The following is a 13,379-nucleotide window of genomic DNA, read 5'->3' as shown; positions in this document are numbered from 1 at the left end:
TACATGAAATACAATGTATACAAACTTTGTAAACAAACTAATATAAAATGAAACTTTTTATAAGGTCCACCCAGGTCACACTGATGTTGGTGTGCTGCCAGGTCTGAGATTCTGGATTTATCTCACCTGCATCACCATGGACAAGTCAACCTGTCTTTGAGATGGTTATAGTAAACAGTAACTAAGAGAATGAACAGATAATTCTTCTACTTGTGAACAATTCATTTCTGTCAAGCTGGAAACAACTCATTTCTGACCCTCCAAAGCGTTTTCTGAGGCTGTAAACCACATAGAAGGAGACTGGCCACCTTTGTCCTGCAGAGCAGCTGGTGAATCCAAACCACCAGAGATCTTAGGGCAAGCAGTGCGCCTCCCTGTGGCATAACTACACTACAACAGCTGCCTAATGTCCTGTAAACACGGGGCCTGCGGTGGTCAGTGGGAACCTGGCCTAGTGGGAACCTGGCCTCTTCGCACCTACTTTGTTCGTCTCTCTGCTGCCAGCTAACCTGAACCCGCTTTGAACTTACTCTTTCCCAGCTGGTGCCCTTTTTAGGGCCATTCATCACCAGCATGCCCCCCGTCTGGGACGACCGTTTCAACTATCCATCATCCACGTGAGCCGGGGCTTTCCTAACGTATTGCCCTTATACATCAACAAAGCCAGCTATGGCTCCAGCAATATATTAGTGTAATACACCCTCAGGGTGAGGCATATTGATAGAGCAAAGCTGGTCGATCCATGAATTGTGGGTATCTGGGAGTTTGGGTCAAGAGAGTAATACAGATCTCAGGCTGGATTGATGTGCCCATGAATGGTATTTTATGATATAAAGTTTACTTCTGATTTAGAAAGTAATTTAATATGGGTGACAGCTCAGGTTCAGGTTAAGAGAGGGCGAGGAAGTGGGTATCTGTAGCTCTTGGAAGATGTATTTCAGGAATAAATTACTCTTCTTGATATTTCTATTTCATCCTGTGATATGTGAAGGGGGGCACCTAGAAATTGGCCTGGGAGGAAAATTTTGCACATAAAGCAAAATGAGTGTGTTCTGGGGTTTGCCAGGTAAATAAACATTTACCGGAAGCCTACGTGGCCATCTGTTTCCGTTGGCTGGAGCCTGTGATTGGCCTGGTGTTTATAAAACTAAGCAGTCGTTGCCATGCATAAAATGCTAGCAGTTCCTACATGACTTTGGAAAGCAGAATAACTGTTGTATTTAGGGAGAGAAATAATGCCAATTGCTGAAAAATTGACTCTGACTCCTGGAGATCTCAGGAGGTGAGCTCTACAGAGCTTTCAATGCCTAATTTTTCAGAAGTAGGTCACCAGGTTTTTTTTGGGGATGCTACTGGACAGCTTTGAACCTGCAATCTTTCTGTCAGCAGCCGAGTGAGTTAAAGTAAAAGGAATAAGGAGAGTAAATGGCCAGCTTCCACTTGGGAGACTAGTCCCCAGGAACTAGGCCCTGCCTCTCTGACAATTCAAATCCACCAGCAGCTCCCAGAGAAAGAGAGGGACAATCTTCTCCCATTCAGTTAAACCTTGGAATCCCATTGGAAGTCAGCTATGAGTCAGTTCCAACTCTGCAGAATTGAGTCCCAGCTTTCTTGAGACAATAATAGTGGTTGAAGGGAGGGCAGGGTGCAGATCTGCTCATCATTATGAGTCATACTTGATGGCACCTAAAACAACAATACTTCAAATAAATTAGAGTTCAGATCAAGGCACCCATAGCTCCTCTTGTTGCTCAGAGGAGAAGGATGTCTGTTATGTGCAACACAAACACATCAGACGTGTATGATATGCTATTCTCAAGAGCCATCACAACTTTCTGAACGATACCGCTAACAGCCATTATGTCTTTGGTACTGAGCTCTGGTGGCACAGCCCTTAAGGCGATGAACTGCTAACTCCAGGGAGACGCCTCCCGAGCAGTTTGAATCCACCAGCTGATCCCTAGGAGTAAGATGGGCAAGCTTCTGTGAGAAACACAGCCTCCCAAAAACTCACCGGAAGGTTAGCTATAAGTCGGTTTGCATTTGATGGACTATGAGTTCAGTTGTTGGCATGTTACAAAAGCAAGACATGTGCAACCTTTCAATTGTTCTAAACTTTGTTAAGCTTGCTAGGTTATGTTTTGTGAAGCCAACAGCTACGGGTTTGAGGAATTAATATACAGTCTGTAGGGAGTTGCACTACCAACCCACAGACTGGCGGTTCTAAGCCACCAGCTGCTTTGCTGGAGAAAGATGAGCAATCTCCTTCTGTGCAATTCACAGCCTCTGACAACCTGATAGAGTGTCGGCTAGGAGGGGGTTCTCACGGGAGGGTAATGAGTTAATAGTTTGACTAGAATTTAAGTGAGCGCTGGTCTGTAGGAAGTTGCTCTACTAAATCAAAGGTAATGTCTCTCTGGCAGTTCAAATCTACCAGTGGCTGTGAGAGAGGAAGATGGACAGTCTCCCCTTTTGCTTTGGGAGTTTCTTTTACTTCTTGTTTTTGTGTTTACTAGAAATCTTTTTTTAGATTCTTGAATGCAAGCGAAGACACACAAATGATCCTTTGACCTCTTATATATATGATGTTTCATAAGAAAATTATGAAAGGAAACAGAATGAGGATATCAACTCTATTCATTTTTCAAAGCATTGAGCAATTTGAGAAACTACTGATGTGTGCACCAAAAGATTTGTACAAGAATTTTCTTCCCAAATATAAATTATGCCATTAAAATGGTGAAAATAGTAAACTTTATCAAATATGCCTCTTACAATGAATTTTTTAGGAAAATGTTCATTTGTAATGACTTGTAACAATAGTCCCAAATAGAGAATAATGCAAATGGTCATCAACCATTAAATGAAGTGTGAATTATATGACAATTTTCATGATATACAGTCAGAAGCAGCTGTATCTCTTATGGCCACCTGGAGACCAGCTGATCTGTGCTGGGCTCTAGGTTGGAGGGAGTGTGCGAGGCCTGCTTCAGTTATTTCTTATCTTCTTCATAGGATCAGTGAGTCAACCCCCACATGGCAATGGTAGATGCAAGACTTAGTAGAACCAGAGAGTTTTTTCCCTTCTACTAGCTAAAGCAAATCATGTGGCCAACACCAGGATAATGAATGACATTATGCCTACAGGGTAAAGACCCTATAAAGTTGCATGGTAAAGGGTATGGATGCAGGAGGGTGATCAACAATGTAGTTTATTCACAGGTGGGTAAATGCATCACAGTATAGTTGAAGAGTAAAATACTATACAGCAATGAAAAGTAACGAATAACTTTATGCCTTAAACTATGAACATCATGATCATGATGTTTGCAAAAGAAGCTAGACACAAAAGAATTCAGAGGTACAAGTCCATCTATATAAAGCTCCAAAACAGACATAACTCACAGTGGTTTGATAAGTCAAAGTCAGGCCACCTTTAGGAGTCAGTGATGGGGAATGCTGCTTCTCGGTGTTTCGGATTTTCTTTTCTTTTACCTGGGCAGTTGATGTTTTCATATAGTGAAGATTATCCTAGGACTCAGGTTTATGCATTGTATATCACATTGCAATGGGGAAATCTGCAGTTAGAGACCTTTCCAAATTATTGAGAAGTAGTGATGTCAGTTTGAGGACTAAGGTGCGTCTAAATCAGGCCACGGTCTTTCCAATTACTAGCTATGCATCTGAGACCTGGACAATGAATAAGGATGACAGAAAATAAATTGATACTTTTGAGCTCTTTGGAAAAGAGCACTGAACATCCCATGGATGGCCAAGAGAATAGAGTCAGAGTGCTCTTTGGAGGTAAGAATGATGGGGCTTCACCTCACATACTTTGGACACGTTGCTAGGAGGTGCTATTTCTTGGAGAAGGACATGATGCTGAGAAAGGTGGAGGGTTAGCAAAGGAGAGGAAGACCCTCAACCAAATGGATTGACAAGGTGACTGCTGCAATGGGCTCTTGTGTGTGTCAGGATGTGTGAGGATGGCACAGGATAGGACTGGTTCAGATCTCTTATTCATGGGGTTGCTATGAGTCATACTTGACTTAATGGCACCTAACAACAACATATCTTTGTTACACTTTAATTTAGAAGTTTATTTTAATAAAACCGAGGAGCAGAGAAATGAAGGGGCTTCTTGCAAGGAGTCTAGTTATAATTCTTTCGTCCTGCTCACCCAAAACACAAGAAAAGAAAAACTAACAAACTCTCTACTGTCAAGGCAGTTCCTACTCACCATCTCCTCTGAGTTCCTAAAACTGTAAATCTATGGAAGGAGACTGCCCATTTTTCTCTTGCAGGGCACCTGGTGAATTTGAACCACAAACCTTTCTCTTTACTATTGTTGTTGTTGTTATGTGCCGTCGAGTCGCTTGCGACTCATAGCGACCCTATGTACAACAGTTTAAACTATGCTCTGTCCTGTGCCAATCGCACTGTCTCTGACACACCTATCCCAATTACCCAGTCACTGAAACAATCCACCTCATAGAGGGCCTTCCTCTCCTGCGCTGTCCCTCCCCCCTCCCAAGCATGATGTCCTTCTCATGATTGATGGAGAAAAGGTTGAAACTGTCAACGACTTCATCTTACCTAGATTCACAATCAGTACATTTGGCACCAGCAGTCAGATCAGGAGACATATTGTACTTGGATAGTCTGATGTCAGATTGTTGTTGTTGTTGTGTGCCATCGAGTTGTTTGCGACTCATAGCGACCCTATGTACAACAGCCCTAAACCGTGCTCTATCCTGTGCCAATCGCACTGCCTCTGACACACCCATCCTGATTACCCCAGTCACCGAATCAATCCATCTCATAGAGGGTCTTCCCCTCTTGCACCGTCCCTCCACCCTCCTCTCCCTTGGAGATGTCCCTCTCCAAGGACCTGTCCCTCCTTACAACATGTCCAAAGTATGTTAGACGGAGCCTCAGAATCCTTGCCTCCAAGGAGCCACCCAGTTTAGCCCTCTCCTGGATGAATCTGTTTGTTTTCTTAGCAGTTCATGGTATAGTCAATACTCTTCTCCAGCACCACAGCTCAAAGGCATCAATTTTTCTTCTATCCTCCTTAGTCATTGTCCAACTCTCTGATGCATAACAAGTGATTGCAAAGACCATGGACTGTATCAGACGCACCTTAGTCTCCAGAGAGACACCATTGCTCTTCAGTACTTTAGAGTAGTCTCATAATGTTACCTGCTCTGCTACCAGGAATCCTGGCTCACCTATAGTCTTTCCAAAATTGCTTGCTGATTAACTGTAAATTAAAATGAAACCAGGGAGGCTTCTGGGAGTGGCAACTATACTCTCAGGAATGCACATTAACTCTTGTTGTTGTTGTTGATTGCCATTGAGTCGAGCATGACTCATAGCTACCCTATCAATAACTTTTGTTTCTCAAAGCTCATAGAGTTTCCAGAGGCATGTTGTTTAGGAAATGGATGCCTCTCCTCCTTCCAACTGTTGTTGTTGTTGTTATGTGCTGTCGAGTCACTTGCGACTCATAGCAATCCTATGTACAAGAGCTCTAAACGCCGTTCTATCCTGTGCCAACCTCGCCATCTCAAACACACGAATTCCTGTCAGGAGCCTGGCTAACTTGTAAAGCAAGATTAGCCCTGTACTGTAAAATCAGCAAGACTAACGCCATCTTGGCTAGAACATCTGCTTGGCAATAAACAACTTAAGGAAGTAGGATGTTAATGAATAAGAGTGACCAAAGGTCTCAGACCTTAAGGAATGTAGTCAACCAAAACTCTTTGTTTCTTAGAGCACACAATAAGGTATCCTGGAAAATATCGTTGTATTGTGCTGAGGTCTGTGAGAGTTAATGTTTAACCTGATAGTCAACATCTCAGATGGAAAGAGATAATGCATTTGTTACTGCAGATGTGTTTCTAAAACCTATATAGGCCTTTCGATGAATAATAAAATTGTTATTCGCCACCAGCGGATAGTCTCTCTGCATCTTCATTTCATCCTCGTCCCTTCTCCAGGTGGAACTGTTCGATATAACGGGGCTGGACCCTGTTACATTCCACCACTCCACTCACAGAATCAATCAATCTCATTGAGGGTCTTCCTCTCCTGCGCCATCCCTCCACTCTCCTAAACATGATGTCCCTCTCCAAGGACCAGTCCCTCCTTGCAACATGCCCAAAGTATGTCAGACGAGGCTTCAGAATCCTTGACTCCAAGGAGCATTCAGGCTTCATATTCTCCAGGACAAACCTGTTTGTTCTCCTAGCAGTCCATGGTATATTCAATCTAGCATGCTGTTATTGTTGTTAGCTGCCATCAAGCCCACTATGACTCACAGTGACCCTTACAAACAACAAATCTGAACCTTGCCCCAACCTGTGTCATCCTTATGATCTCTGACATGCTCTAGCACATTGTTACACTGTGTCAATCCATCTTATTGAGGGCCCTCTTCTCTTTCTCTGACCCTCCACCTTTCCAAGCATGATACGTTCTTCCAAGGACTGGCCTCTTTTTACAACATGCCCAAAGTATGTGAGAGGAAGTTGCATCATCCTTGCCTCTAAGGAGGACCCAATTGCACCTCCTTCAAGACAGACTTTTTGTTCTTTTGGCAGTCCATGGCATGTTCAGGATACTTCTTCAACACAGAGGCTCTAAATGCTCATCCAAAAACCTCAAACTCACTGCCACTGTCTTTGCTCCTAAGCAATTTTGGGTAGTGAAGGTCCAAGCACTCTGTCACTATGTTCTGCCCTAATCCTTCTTCTTCTTCTTCTTTTTTTTTTTTTTAGCTTTCACCTCAAACCTTTGTTTGCACTTTGTACCAGAGAGGGCAGACAAAAGAGCACTCAAAAGGAAACAAACAAACAAAAAGGTATTGCTAATACTACTAACCTGAAGCTTATATAGATTCTTTATTATTACCTAGAATTCCCTCACAATATCAAAGCAGTGTCTCCGATTTAGTATATAAATTATACTTATTTATTATTATACATCAAAACTTTAAGTTCAAAATTGCTGCCAAGGAGGAGGCTTTTGAATAAGTCCTTTCTAATGGTCTTTTTTGGTAGAGATCTTTTACGGATAAGAGAATGGTCTCCTTTCCTGTAAAACATCTCTGCTGGGATGCCTTAAATAAAAATATCTAGTTGATAAGTTCAGGTGAGTCAATCAACCAAGTCTTCCCAAAAGTTTCCGACTTCACTTTGTTCTCTGAGAACATTGCTCCAGCTTTATATCAGGAAAATCCATCTGTTCCCAGAAGGAAAATGTAAATTACATCACAGGGGGAAAAAAGTTTTTACTTAGACTGAGCTTGGCATCATTTTCTTTTTCTTTATTTAGGTTACGTCTTTATCCCCTTGAATAAATTTGTATCCATATATTACGTAATATGAAAAAGGGATTAGTTTCCAAGAACAAAGGAAGGAAAGAATATGAACTTGAAGAAAACTTTCCCCCTTTCCTGTTGTTGTTAGTTGCCTTTACGCGGGACCCTGACTTGTAGTGACCCCAGAAAAAATGGAACAAAAGGCTGTCTAGACCTGGTCAACCCACAACCAATTGGTTGTGGATCTGACTTTTGTGATCCAGAGGGTTTTCCTGTCTAGTTCTGATTTGAGTGAAAAGTTACAGAACAAATTGCTTTTCCATCCAATCATTCCCACACATTGTTTTATTTATAATATCCATATCATTATGATACCCACATTGAAACTATACTTTTCCCACTTCCTCCCTATCAGTCTTGTTTCCATTAATCCTCTTTTCTACCCCATCCAGCCTTGTGAGGTTTATCCCTGGGGAAATGTTGCCCTTTGACCTTGTGCAGTTGATTATTCTAAGGAGTAAATACCTCTTGGTGTTGTTTTGCATCTTAGAGGTCTGTATGTTCCCTGAATGAAAGTTAAACCACAGGGATAAATTTTGTTGCAGGGTTGAAGGATGACTCCATCCAGGACCTTCTACAGTGATGCCTTTTAGATCAGTCAGTGGTGGTAGCTAGGCACCATCCCATTCTTCTGATTTCAGGCTTAGTTAATCCTCTGGACTTATTCTTTCTCTGTGTCTTTGATTTTCTTCACCCTTCTTTGTTCCAGCCAGGGAGAGAGCCATATTTGTTAATTAGATGGCTGCTGCAAACTTTTAAGGCCTCAATCACTACTCAGCAAAGTCTTTGTGAACTCTGTTAAGTCAATTGCCCTTAATGCTCCCTTGACTATAGTCATGGGACCTTACGACTAACAACTCATTCCTTCAAGGTGTTTGGTTATGGGACCTTACGACTAACAACTCATTCCTTCAAGGTGTTTGGTTATGATTAAGACGTTTACAGTCATGCTGCAATAACATTTTCACCTAATAAGTTTTCTCTTTTTTTAAAAAAAAAACAAACCAACCTATCTATTTGGAATAAAATTGACCACAGTAACCTGAAAGATTAAGTAGGCTATTTAGAGGGTCATGGGGAAAGAACAACTCAGAAAATGAGGGTGTGAAGGGTTGCATAACTTGAAATATACGGTTGATATTACTGAACATGTAGAACTGCTGAACTGTTTGTATGTTCTGCTGTCTATTAGTTCCAACAATGACAAGAAAATAAATTTTAGGGGGAAAAATAAGAACCCTTGATGACACACACACATTAAGCATTTCATGACTACCTGAGGTCAGTAGTTTAAGTCACTCAGCAGCTCCATGGGAGGACGACATGACCTGCTCCTCTAAAGGAACACCCTCTGAGGCAGTGAGTCTACTCTAACTCATGGCGTTGCACTGAGTTGAAAGTGACTTGATGCCCCCAAAACCAACACACTAAAAAGGTAAAAACTGAAGGAGTCGCCACCACCTGGGGAAGTCACCGGGGGTGTGAAAGATGCTGTTTTGAAAGGTTTTAAAAAAAATTCTGGGCAGCAAAATGTTGTCCAATTCTGGGCAACAAAATAGGTGAGATCAGAGAAAGGAAACAGAGCCTTTTTTGGGCTGTGTCCAGAAGAGAAAGAGAAGAATATGACAGGGCTGCCAGCAGCTTACATCCTGCTGACTGGGGAGGACTAAAAGAGATTATGAACAGAAATTACTTACAGTCTGGAGGGGGGAAATGCAAGCAGAGCCTCTTTTAAATTCTGAGAGCTGAACTTCAACTAAATGGCAAGCTAAAATAAAGAAAATGAGATACAACTTAAAATAAGACAAATACATGTGTCCGTCAACAGATAGGGGTGCTATACAATGGAATTCCCTTGAATAGTGAAAAGGAAAAAGCTGCTGACAAACCCAATATCAGGGATGACTAGCAAAACATTTTACTGAGGAAAGAAACCAGATACATAAATTAGAATACTCACTGTACAGTTCCATTTATTGGGGGTTTAAGAACAAGTGAAATGTCCTTCTTATGAAGATGGTGCCGAAAGTGAAGAAGGAAGCCCCTGCTCCTCCCAAAACTGAAGCCAAAGCAAAGGCATTAAAGGCCAAGAAGGCAGTCCTGAAGGGCATCCACAGGCAAAAAAAAAAAATAATAAATTTAAAAAATCTGCAAGTCACCCACCTTCTGGTGGCCTAAGATGCTGAGACTCCGAAGGCAAGCCCAAATAACCCTGAAAGAGCACCCCCAGGAGAAACAAGCTTGACCACTATGCCATCCTCAAATTTCCCCTGACCACTGAGTCAGCCATCAAGAAGACAGAAGATAACAACACACTTGTGTTCATTGTGGATGTCAAGGCCAACAAGCACCAAATCAAACAAGCTATAAAGAAGCTCTATGACACTGATGTGGCTAAGGTCAACACTTTGATTAGGCCTGATGGAGAGAAGAAGGCCTATGTGACGCTTTGGATGTTGCCAACAAAACTGGGATCATCTAAGCTGAGTCCAGCTGGCTAATTCTAAATAGAAACTTTTCTCATAAAAAAAAAAAAAAAGAACAAGTGAAATGGATCTATTGATTGAAATCAGAGTTAGTAAGAAAACCAATGGCAAAGAGATACAAGAGATTTTCTGAATTCATTCGTTTGTGGTTAACCGGACATCTGAGCTGTTTCCATGTACTTGCGATGGTGAATAATGCTGCTATGAATATTGGTGTACAAATCTGTTTGTGCCTCAGTTCTCGTTTTCTCAGGGAATATTCCAAGTAGTAGAATAGCTGGGTCATATGGAATTGAGAAATTATGGTACATTAACATGATGGAATACTATGCAGTACGTAGGAGGAATAACTTTGTAAATTATTACCTAACTGGGGAGGGACTAGAGAGCATTATGCTGAGTGAACTAACTCAGTCCCACAAGGATAAATACTGTATATAACTGTTATTGTAGGCAGCAGGTGTGCAAATTACCCACTCCAGATCTGGTGGTGACTAGAATGAGTATAAGGATCCAGGAGAGGTGGGAGAGGCTGGAAGCAGAGGGATGTGGATGTGCAGGGGGAAGGGGTGATTAATCATCGGGTTGTACAATTTGATGGGTGGGTTGGTGAGGGAAATTGAAAGAATTTGTTTGAATTTATATTCGAATTTTGTAAATAAACTAGTAGAAAAAAATTAAAATGAAAAAATTTTTAAAGGTCAAATTGCAAAAATAAATACTTTCTATAGTGATAGAAATGTTTTGGGTGATGGTTATATCTCTATATGTAATTATCAAACTAGGCATAGGCACCAAATAAATAAAAGCTGCAACACCAACCAACGTTCTCACACACACGTTTAATGTAGCATTATTTATAATAACAAAGAGTTGGAAACAACCCATGTATCAGTATCAAAAGATAGACAGCTAAAGAAACTGGTATGTTCACACAATGGAGTGTTATGCTTCATGCACACAAACACAAATCAGTAATTTGTAAAATACTTCACAACATGGATGAATTTAGAACAAATTATGTTGAGTGAAGTCAGTCAGTCACAAATGGACAATTATGATATAGCACTACTAACAGAAAAAGCTCAGGATATCCTCATCAACTGATGCCAAGATATTTGGAAGACAGTCACCTCATCAACTGACAGGAAGAGAAAAAAGGTGCTCTAACAGCACGTAGAAAAGAAAATTTTGCTGAAGATGATTAAACAATGGCTGGATCAGTACATCAGCACGGAACATAACAAGGGAATACTGGAAATGTTTAAATTCAGGAAAGGTGTGTATCAGGGTTGTATCTATTGAATCTGTACACTGAGCAAATCATTAGAGAAGGTGAATGATGTGAAAAAGAATATAGTATCAGGACTAGAGAAAGACTCATCAAAACCTGGGTTATGCAGATGACACAACCTTGACTGCAGAAGCTGTCCTGACTTTAGTGGTTCAATCTAGCTTCCAATCTAACGTACAGCCTTTCAACTTCCCCGATATGGTTCTGTGGTCTCTGAGCTATTGTATCAGATTTTGAGCCCAGTAAAGCACTAAGATTAGTGTTGAGATGAGTAGGAAGAGGTGTGGGAGTGTGGGGAACATGTTTCACCTCACGGGAATTGGTTTTGTGTTGCTGATGCCATTAACAACAACAGCTGCCCTTTGTGGAGTTGGTAAAGGTCGGATAGGGCTGTCCTTACTTAGCCCTTGCTATTTTTATAGTATGAAACACTCGTGAATGAAAGAGTATGTGAAACACAATGCATATTCATTTTGTATGCAAACCAATATAAAATATTTTTAAAAGGAAAATAAAGTTTGTGAGTGCCCACCTAAGGTGCAACACTGGTCCCTCTCCCACCAGAGGAAAGAAAGAAGAAAAGCAAAGAGGCAAACAGAGCTTTTAAAACAATTTTGTGTCAATAATGAAGTAAATAAAAATCTCAATTAAAAAAAACAAACCTTTAGACTAAGAAACAATTCTGATGTGGACCACTTTTAATGAAGGCATTTTTTTATTAGGACACATGATACTAATAGCAAAGAAATTTTACCATTCATTCAAATACAGTATAACAATTTACTTAAGAGTATAAATATATATACATAAAAGTTTACAAAGGCACTAAAAAGTTTCTGACCAAGTCATGACTTTTAAAAGGAGAAAATAAGGATTAAATATTGAACATTATGATGAAAATTATCATTTTGATACCGCAGGAAGTTCTTGAAAGAAGTGCAACCTTCAGGAGAAATCCTTATCATGTACAGCTATTTCACAAAACCTGATAATAAAAGCACCTTTGGTAGAGCATTGATTATCGAAAATGCAATGAAGAACTTCAGAAAGAATAAGTTTAAATGCAAAAAAAAAAAGACAATAAAAGGAAACTTGCTGAGCTGTACCATTTCCAAGCATCTGGAAATAAGGCACATGGATTGATCTTCATTGTTCTGGCTACAATGACCAGAATGTAGAAAGCAAGAAACAAGCTTAAAGAGGCCCATGTATATTGGTAACCTTCCACTGGGTACTATTAGCATAGGGAGTCCTTATTTGAAAGTATCTGAATGTGCATTTAGGAAGTTTCTCAATATGTAGCATGTTAACCAAAATTGTGACAACAGGATGAAATTAGACATTTAAGAACCAAAGGAATGACTATCGTTTCTCTAGTTTCTCATGGCCTTGAGTTTTACAGGTTAATCTTTAACATTGATATGTTAGCCTCTGGTTAGTCCACTAGTCTGTTTGTAAGTAATGTTTGCTCATCAGTGGAATTTGATCAGTTTAATTTGTGCCTATTCCTTCTCCCCTCTGGTAGATAACTGGGATGAGAGCAGAATCGTCAAGACAAGTTTAACCAAGGCAGCTTTTCTTTCATCGTCAAATCTCAAACTTTGCATAAAAAGGCAACTGTCTGTCATTTTAAATAGTTTATTTAAAGGTCTGTATGTAAATATCATTCTTTTCAGATTATAAGCGGCTACTGAAATATGAGTACCAGCGGGCTAGTATACATGCTACCTATGTCTTACGATGGGGGTTTTATGAATAAAATTTAAAAACCAGTCATTATTGCCTAGATCACACTCAGCTGTGGATCGGGCTCAGGACATCAGAGACTGCGTCTTGATGATACTTATTTGTTCACAATGTGCCATGGAAAGTCGGGAAGACGATTTGATAAAAACTTGAGATCCTTACTGTGTTGCACAGTTTTAAAAAATCAAACACACACACACACACACAAATTGGTATCTACAATGAAGTAATGGAGTTCTGTTTTGTAGGATCAAATTAAGGCAATAGTTTAACATTTTAACTTAATTTGAGAATATGAGTAATCTGCAAATGAATCCTAGTAATCTTGCAGGGTGATGGTGAGCACTGCCTGTTGGGCAATATTGCTTTTAAAGAACTGATCTTTCCACCTGCAGGATTTGACTTGCCTACTGAAAACTGGCTTTTGGTATTATGATAAAATGTTATTTCTTTCTTTTTTGGGGGCGAG

Source organism: Elephantulus edwardii, unplaced genomic scaffold (genome assembly GCF_000299155.1).
Source record: "Elephantulus edwardii isolate Elephantulus edwardi_28Jun2011 unplaced genomic scaffold, EleEdw1.0 scaffold00110, whole genome shotgun sequence".
Classification (NCBI taxonomy): Eukaryota; Metazoa; Chordata; class Mammalia; order Macroscelidea; family Macroscelididae; genus Elephantulus; species Elephantulus edwardii.
The sequence above is the reverse complement of the archived record's forward strand: the minus strand, read 5'-3'. Positions refer to the sequence as shown.